This window comes from Protopterus annectens, chromosome 8.part0, assembly GCF_019279795.1.
Source record: "Protopterus annectens isolate FY-2018-M chromosome 8.part0, PAN1.0, whole genome shotgun sequence".
NCBI lineage: Eukaryota > Metazoa > Chordata > Ceratodontiformes > Protopteridae > Protopterus > Protopterus annectens.
This window is the reverse complement of record NC_056741.1, coordinates 1,832,120,512-1,832,129,973: the sequence shown is the minus strand read 5'-3', so window position 1 is coordinate 1,832,129,973 and position 9,462 is coordinate 1,832,120,512.

Sequence of the window (9,462 nt, the reverse complement as noted above, 5' to 3'; positions counted from 1 at the left end):
GGTTTTGATGAACAGTCCTGTAGTTGTGCTGAGTTAGAAGCAGAGGCCACTGAGGCAGGGGCCACGGTTTGGTCAGAGTTATGCTCAGTAGCAATGGGTACCAGTGCTGCCTTGGCCAGTCTGGAGCTATCAAAATGCCTGTTGGTTGTTCTGCCTTGATCTTCAGTAACACCTTGGTCAGTAATGGAAGAGGAGGGAATGCATAAATTGTCAGGGAATTCCAGCTGAAGGAGAGAGCATCCGTTCTCCAGGCTAGAGGATGGTGAGTCCTTGAACAGAACTTTTCCAGGTGATGATTGAGGTGAGAAGCAAAGAGATCTATGTCCGGTCTTCCCCATGCACTTGTTATTTGTGTGAAAATGTGAGGATGCAGCATCCATTCATGCGGATCCAAGAAGTTTCTGCTCAGCCTGTCCGCCAGAATATTGTCCTTGCCTGGCACAAACTGGGATTGCAAGTGAATCTTCAGACTCAGGGACTTTTCCCAAAGAATCAATGTTAGTCTGCAGAGGGGATAAGAATGGGTGCCTCCCTGCTTGTTTATATACCACATAACAGTGGTGTTGTCTGTCCTTATTAGCAGATGACCTTGTTGAAGTGATTTTTCGAAGGCCTCGATTGCATGTATCACTGCCAACATCTCTTTTTGATTTATGTGCAGATGTCCTTCCCTTGGGGTCCATTGCCCTTGGATGCATCTGCCCTCCATGTGCGCCCCCCCCATCCGTGGTCTGAGGCGTCTGTTGTAATTATTTGACCTGCTTGAGGTTTGTTGAAGGACATGCCTTTGTTTAAATGACTTGCTTGAGCCCACCACAAAATTTCTCTTTGCAGACATGGAATGAGTGGAATTATGTCCTCTAGGTTTTGGCTGTGTTGGGACCATAAGCTTTTTAGGTACCATTGCAGCTTTCTCATGTGAAGTCTTGCCAAAGGTATCAGAAGAATGCAAGATGCCATGAACCCCAGGGCCTGCAGGATTTTCCTTGCAGTCAGCTGGGAGAGCTTTGCTAGGCTTTTGAAGTACTCTGGTAACTGCTCTTGTTTCTCCTCTGTGAGAAAAGCCATTTGTGATTTTGTGTCCAGTTTGGCTCCTAGAAAAATAATCTGTTGGGATGGCAGTAGTCTTGATTTTTGAATGTTGACTGTGTATCCCAAAGCCTGTAGTAATTGGATGACATAATCCAAGTTTGTTATCAAGGTTTGTTTGTTGTCTGCTTGTATAAGGCAATCGTCCAGGTAGGGATATATTTGAATCCCCTGGAGCCTGCAGTGTGCAACTACTGATGCCAGGCATTTCGTGAACACTCCGGGCGCAGTAGATAAGCCAAACGGCAATGCTGAGAATTGATAATGCTCTGACCCTGCAAGAAATCTGAGGTATCTTCTGCAACTGTGTCTGATGGGGACATGCAGGTATATGCCTCCTTGAGGTCCAGAGTGACCAGCCAAGACCCCTTGCCCAGCACGGGAAGGAGTTGCTGTAACGTCAGCATTTTGAATTTTGGCACAATGAGAAAAGTATTTAGAGTAGACAAGTCCAGTATAGGCCTCCATTTGTTTTCTTTTCTTGGAACAAGGAACAGTCTTGAATAAAATCCCTGGCCTTGTTCCTGAGGAGGGACCTTTTCTATTGCTTTTATTTGTAACAGCTTTGAAACTTGAATGAGTGCCTCTGCCCTTTGATTTTGTGGCAGGTTTGGCATGCCTTGTCTTGTTGGTAAAGTATGGAAGTGGAATCTGTAACCTTGGTCTATTAAATCCAGAATCCATTTGTCCTTGGTTAAGATGTGCCAGTTCTTTGAGAATAAGGATAATTTTCCGCCTAAAGGTGCTTCTCTTTGAGCCTTGGTCGGTGGTATGAAAGTCAAGTCATTGTGATTGTCCTTGTGGTGCAGCTAGACTACCTGCGCCACTTCTCTGATTTGGTGGTTGCCATTGGCGGCCCCTGTAGGAGCCTCGGTATTGCCCTCTACCTCAAGCACGCCTGTTTTTTCCCCTTTGAAACTTGTCAGTGTCTGGAAAGGACCAATTCTTTGAAGGCCAATTCCTGCTGAATCTGGGTGGCTGAACCTGGAGAAAATCTTTGACTGTCTGTACTGATTTAGCCTTTTCCTCAATGGACTTCAACACATCTTGTGCATTTGCACCAAAAAGCTTCTGTTTTTCCAGAGGTGCATCAAGTAGCTTTACTTTAACATGGTCTGGCAGTGGCTGTTCTTTTAACCAAGCATGTCTACGTATAACAGCCCCTGTCATAGCTGCCCAACATGAAGCTTCCAATGCATCATAACCACACTGAAGAAAATGATTGTTAACCTGCTGAGTGTTATGAACCAGATCCTGCAATGCCTTTCTAGCTATAGGCTCAGGAGAGGCTAGCTTTTTCTGCAAATCATCCAGTAAATAATCCTGGTACTGAAACATATGAAAAAGGCAGTTAAGTGACCTCATGGCAAGGGTGGTAGCGGTATAAACTTTTTTTTACCCCATCTCTCCAGGGACCTTGCTTCCCTGTCCGCTGGCAATGGATTCTTGGCTGAGGAGGTAGCCACTCGTTTGGGGCCCTGTGAAATAGTTTCTAGATCCACAGAGTGGGCCTTAAAAAGATGCTTGTGAGTGTCAGGGACCCTGTAATATCTGTCTGGCTTGACAGGAGCAGGAGGGAGAGAATCAGGGGAAGCACTGGAGTCGGAGAAAACATCATCCAGGACATCCAAAACTGGAGGGATAGCTAAAGGTCTGTGCTGGGGTAACTTAAGGAAGGTACGTAGCCTTTTCCTAGAAACAGAAAATTCCTGACCCTGCCACTGAAAATGTTCCCTCATGGAATGGAGGACTTCACCGAAAGAAAAATCCTCTGGAGGAGAGGCAGAGGGTATTGATTCCTCAGCATCAGAGTCCTCATAGGCCTGGAAAGATTCTAATTGGGTATCTGAATGCTCTGAATCCCCAGAGGCTTCATCTGAAGAGAGGTTGTCTGCCTGCTCAGTTCTAAGCCTTTTATCTGCAGGCGGCTGAGACCCTCTGTCTGGGTGAGGCTGAGACCCCCTGATAAGAGAGATTAGATCTGCAGCAAGAGACATGATTTGTCTATCAGAAGAAGGGGCCTGAGAAGTAGGTTTAGGATGGGCCTTGGCCTGGCTGGCGGCCTTAGCACGTGCAAAGGCCTTGATGGACATGGATACAGGAGGCCTAGCTGCCCCACGTGCAGGAGTAACTTTGTCCACGGGAATGGTGTCGGGAAGATCCAGAACTTCGGTTTCTGGAGGAAAATCAACAACTGGCACCGGTGTAGTCTCCGAGACCGTAGAACGCGTTAATGTGGTGTCGTCGGCCTGGAGCAGTTGAATTACCGCTTCCGAAGGGACCGAAGCACTCGCGGAGGGCTTAGGCATTGTATCGGTGGAAGATGCGGGCCGAGGATGTCGGTCCCGGTCCTTACGTTTTTTGGTAGTTTGTGCTGTCGGTTGTTCCGACGGCATGATGTAAGCGTAGGATTCCCCAAAAAAGTCTGCGGCAAATTCTGCCCGGCGCCTGAGAGTGCGCTTATTAAAGCAAGCACAGGCAGCACAGGCCGAGACGTCGTGGTCTGGGCCCAGGCAGGGGAGGCAGTAAGAATGGAAGTCCTTATGAGGTATTTGTTTACCACAAGACAAACAATTATTAACTTTCTCAATTTGTTCTGACATCGGCAAGAAAAAATGTTCCCCAACGGGGTACTTAGCTTTTAGATGACTTCGGTAACTGAAAACACAGGAGCTGACCGACCGGCACTTGCGAACTGCTTCTGCTTAGGGCACCGCGCGGCAAGAAAGACTGAAGAAGATGGTGTCGGCCAATGCCTTTATACTCCAGGCGTTCTGACGTCGGAGGGGAGGCGACACCAGCTGACGCTGGACCCAGACTTTGGAATCTGGCCGACCGAAGGGATGCCTGAGGCAGGACAACCCATATGTTATGACTGCAGTTGCATTCTTGAAGGACATTGTTCCTGATCATCAGAGTGCTCTGAAATAACTGAGCCCTGATCAGAGGAGGGGGATTTTCTTCCTCCACTCTGGGCCTTTTGTCCGGTGGGGGGTTGAGAACCCCTGATAAGAGTAATTAAATCTTCAGCCATTTTAAGCATCTGTTTTTAGGCATGGGGCCTGGAAAAGGGCCCTGTGTAGCTTGTCTCTTAGAATGCATGGCTGCTTTAGACTTAGTGAAAGCCTTGATGGAAAAAGAAGAGAAAGGTCTGAAAACACCTTGAGTGGAGGTAGACCTGTCCACATTTTGAGGTTCAATGCCAAAAGTGGCTTCGGTATCTGTAGTCAGGGTGTGGGCCGAGGAGCCTGCGACCTTGGGCACAGGAGGCACCGCCAATGAAGTGTCGTCGGTAGTCAGGGGCTGCGTAGGTGCCTCGCTGAGAACCGGACCACGTGTAGTCGGCTTTGGCGTGGTGTCGGTAGAGGCCGCGGACCTCGTGTGTTGGTCCTTATCTTTGCATTTTTTAGACAAAACTGGAGTCGGAGTATCTGACGACATAATATAGTTAAATGTTTTTCCAAAATAATGCGGGGCGAACTCCGCCCGACGCTTAATGGTGCGTTTGTTGAATGTAGCACAGAAGCAACAGACCGAGACGTCGTGGTCTGGGCCTAAACAAGGTATACAGAGGGAATGGAAATCCTTATGCGGTATTTGCTTCCCACATGAAATACAATTATTAACTTTGTCTGACATCGGTCTGAAGCAAGAAAAGTTTCCCCAATGGGGTACTTAGCTTTCAAGGAGACTTCGGTTTCAAAATTTTCGTAATTTCAGGAGCTGGCCGACTGGCACTTGCGAACTGCTTCTGTTTCGGGCACCGCGCAGCAAGAAAGACTGGAGAAAATGGCGTCGGCTGGTTCCTTTATACCCCTGTCGCACTGACGTCAGGGAAGAAGCGATGACAACCGACGCCGGACCTAGACTTTGGAATTCGGCCGACCAAGGACCCGCCTGATGGCAGGAGAACCCATCTGTTATGACTGCAGCTGTATGCACGATGAACATCCATGATAAATGGAACAAGAGTCCTGCAGGTGAACAGCTCTCAAACAGTAAACGCAGCTGGTATGACCATCAGTTAGAGACATCTTTTGGGTGCAGGAATCACACTTCTTGAATCCAGAAGGCTTGGATCCTTTAAAAGCTTCCTTGGACATATTTACCACAAAATGCAAAGTACAGTTTTGTACCTACCATAAATGTAGATGTCCGATAGGTATGCAACTGCAGTCCTGACATATGGGTTGTCCTGCCTCAGGCAGACCTTCGGTCGGCCGGATTCCAAAGTCTGGGTCCGGCTGATGTCGCCCTTTCCCCGACGTCAGAGCGCCTGGGGTATAAAAACGTCAGCCGACGCCATCTTCCTCAGTGTTTCTTGCCCCAGATGCCAGGTGCCCTCTAAGGAAGGCTAAATTTTTAAAAATAGAGAAAAAATTCCAGACAAGTACAACAGCATAAAAACAAATACACCATAAAAGATTACCCCAGGTAGCTAAAATGAGGGGTAAAAACCCAAAAGTATACCACAGAGGGGTAGGTGGGAGGGAAAACCTGACTGCAGTTGCATACCTATCAGACATCTACATTTATGGTAGGTACAAAACTGTACTATGTCCTTCAAGGATGCAACTGCAGTCCTGACATATGGGTTGAATACCATAGCCAACCTGGGGGTGGTAGGCACTAAGACAAAGATGGTGTAGCTAAAATGCCGTGCAGGACTGCAGAGTCAAACACTGCTCTGGACCTGGAGTATAAAGGCAGGTTGTAATGTTTGGAAATTGTATGCATGGAGCTCCATGTAGCAGCTTCTAAAATGTCCTTTGTTGCCACTCCTCTTAAAAAAGCTGTGGAGGTGGCTGTAGCTCTGGCGGAATGTGGCCTGATGTCAGCTGGCACAGTTTTTCCATGAAAAGAGTAGCAGAATCGAATGCAATTTCCAATCCATTTAGAAATTGTTTGTTTGGAAATTGCTTTTCCCTGCAATCCAGCAGTGAAAGCTACAAAAAGCTGGTCAGATTTTCTGAAAGACTTTGTTCTGTCCAAGTAGTAGCGCAACTGTCTGTGTATGTCCAAGGTGTGCAGAAGTCTCTCTCCTTTATTTTGAGGATTGGGAAAGAAGGTAGGCAGGTGAATAGCTTGATTCAGAGACACCCTGGATACCACCTTTGGCATGAATGACGGATTGGTTCTCAAAAACTCTGTCCTGGTGAAAAATGAGAAATGGTTGTATTGCCATAAGGGCCTGTAGCTCAGAGACTCTTCTTGCCGAGGTTACTGCCAGAAGGAAGGCTGTCTTCCAAGACAGAAATTGTAACTCTGAAGATGCTGCTGGTTCAAAGGGAGGAAGAGTTAATTTTTCCAGCATGGAGTTGAGGTCCCATGCAGGCACTGGTGGTTTCCTTGGAGGGTTGATGTTCCTTATACCTCTTAGAAACAGTCTTAGCACTGGGTGAGAAAATACAGGTGGATCAGTGTTATATTTGGCAGATATTGCTGAAGCATGTATTTTTATGGAAGAATATGAAAGGCCATTGTGGAGCATTTCAGCCAAGTATTCCAGGATCTGTGGAATGCTCATCAGTGATGGGTCTTGACCCTTTTTGCTGTTCCAGATAAGAAATCTCTTCCATTTTGCTGAGTATGTCTTTCTAGTGGAAGGTCTGCACGCCTCCAGGATGATATCTTTTACCCTTTTGGAAAGTGTATCCTGAGTAATAGTCATAGAATCTTCCAAGCTGTCAGCTTCAATGCTTTCAAGTTGGGGTGTAGTGTCCTGTAATTGTGCTGTGTCAGAAGAAGTGGCCATTGAGGAAGGAGCCACGGATTGGTGTGTGTCAAGCTCCGTAGCAGTGGGTACCAGTGTTGTCTTGGCCAGTCTGGAGCTATCAGTGTGACTTTCGGTTGCTCTGTCTTGATCTTTAGTAACACCTTGGTCATCAAAGGAAGAGGTGGGAAGGCATATAGTGTTAGAGAGTTCCAACTGAAGGAGAGAGCGTCCACCTTCCATGCTTGAGGATGGTATGTCCTTGTGCAAAACTTTTTCAGATGGTGATTGAAGTGGGAGGCAAAAAGATCTATATCCGCCTTCCCCATGCTTGAGCTATTTGTGAAAATGTCTGGATGCAACATCCATTCGTGTGGATCCATGATGTTTCTGCTTAGGCTGTCCGCCAGAACATTGTCCTTCCCTGGTACAAACTGGGATTGTAGCTCTATTTTCAGTTGTAGGGAAATATCCCAGAGATTCATTGCCAGTCTGCAAAGAGGGTAGGAATGGGTACCTCCTTGCTTGTTTATGTACCACATCACTGTGGTATTGTCTGTCTTTATTAGTAGATGGCCCTGATGCATGAACTTTTCGAAGGCCTTGATTGCATGTATCACTGCCAGCATTTCTTTTTGGTTAATATGCAGGTGCTTTTCTTTTTGTGTCCATTGTCCTTGAATGCATCTGCCCTCCATGTGCGCCCCCCCCCCCCCATCCATGGTCTGAGGAGTCTGTTGTTATGGTTTGACTTGTATGAGGCTTGCTGAAAGGCAGACCTTTGTTTATCTAGCTTGCTTGAGCCCACCACAGAAATTCCTTTTGAAGGCATGGAATGAGTGGGATCAATGTTTTCAGGCTGTGGCTGTGCTGAGACCATAGACTTTTTAGATGCCATTGTAGTTTTCTCATATGCAGCCTTGCATGTGGAATCAGAAGAATGCAAGATGCCATGAAACCCAGGGCCTGCAGGATTTTCCTTGCAGTCATCTGGGTGTGTGTTGCCAATCTTCTGAAGTATTCTGGTAATTGTTTTTGTTTTCTTTGTCAGAAACGCCATCTGGGTGTTTGTGTCCAGTGTGGCACCCAGGAAAGGTATTTGTTGGGATGGTACGAGACTTGATTTCTGAATATTGACTGTGTATCCCAAGGCCTGCAGTAGGTGAATGACATAGTCCAAGTTTTTTAACAAGGCTTGTTGGCTGTCCGCTTGTATAAGGCAGTCATCCAGGTAAGGGTATATTTGTATTCCCTGAAGTCTGCAATGTGCAATTACTGATGCCAGGCATTTCGTGAACACTCTGGGTGCAGTAGATAAGCCAAAGGGCAATGCTGAGAATTGATAATGCTCTGAGCCTGCAAGAAATCTGAGGTATCTTCTGCAACTTTGTCTGATTGGGACATGCAGGTATGCCTCCTTGAGGTCCAGAGTTACCAGCCAAGACCCCTTGCCCAGCATGGGAAGGAGTTGCTGTAAAGTCAGCATTTTGACTTTTGGCACAATAAGGTAAGTATTCAGTGCGGACAAGTCCAGAATGGGTCTCTATTGGTTTTCTTTTCTTGGAACAAGGAACAGTCTTGAATAAAATCCTTGTCCTTGTTCTGCAGAAGGAACCTTCTCTATTGCTCTTATTTGAAGTAGGTTTGTTATTTGTTTGAGTGCCTCTGCCCTTTGATTTGGTGGCAGGTTTGGCCTGCCATGTCTTGTTGGCAGTGTATGAAAATGGAATCTGTATCCTTTGCCTATTATCTCCAGTATCCATTTGTCCTTTGTAATATTGTGCCAATTTTGTGAGAATAAGGATAATTTTCCGCCCAAAGGTGCTTCTAATTGAGCCCTGGATGGCGGAGTCAAAGTCAAGTCATTGAGATTGTCCTGGCGGAGCAGTGGAAGGTCCTGCCCCACCTCTCTGGTTCGGAGGCTGCCATTAACGTCCTCTGTAGGAGCCTCGAATTTGCCCTCTACCTCTGCCACGTCTGTTTTTGCCTCTTTGAAATTTGTCTGTGTCAGGAAAGGACCAATGCTTAGAAGGCCAATTCCTGCTGAATCTTGGAGGCTGTACCTGGAGGAAATCTTTGACTGTTTGCACTGATTTTGCCTTTTCCTCTATTTTCTTTAAAACCTCTTGTGCAGTAGCACCAAATAGCTTATGTTTCTCTAGTGGTGCGTCCAAAAGCTTAATTTTCACATGGTCTGGCAAGGTTTGTTCCTTTAACCAAGCATGTCTGCGTATGACCGCACCTGTCATTGCTGCTCTACATGAAGCTTCCAATGCATCATATCCACACTGAAGGAAATGGCTGCTAACCTGCTTAGTATTATGAACCAATTCCTGTAACCCCTTTCTATCTAATGGTTCAGGGGAAGCCAGTTTCTTTTGCAAGTCATCCAACATGTATTCCTGATACTGAATCATATGAAATTGACAATTTAATGCTCGCATAGAAAGGGTGGAAGATGTATATACTTTCTTGCCCCACCTTTCTAAAGCCCTAGAATCTCTTTCCGAAGGGAGTGGGTTCTTAGCAGTAGTGGAGGAAACCCCTTTAGGCCCCTGAGAAATAGTTTCAGGGTCAGCAGTATGGCCCTTGAACAAAAATTGATGTGTGTCTGGGACCCTGTAGTACCTGTCTGGCTTCACAGGAGCAGGGGAGACACT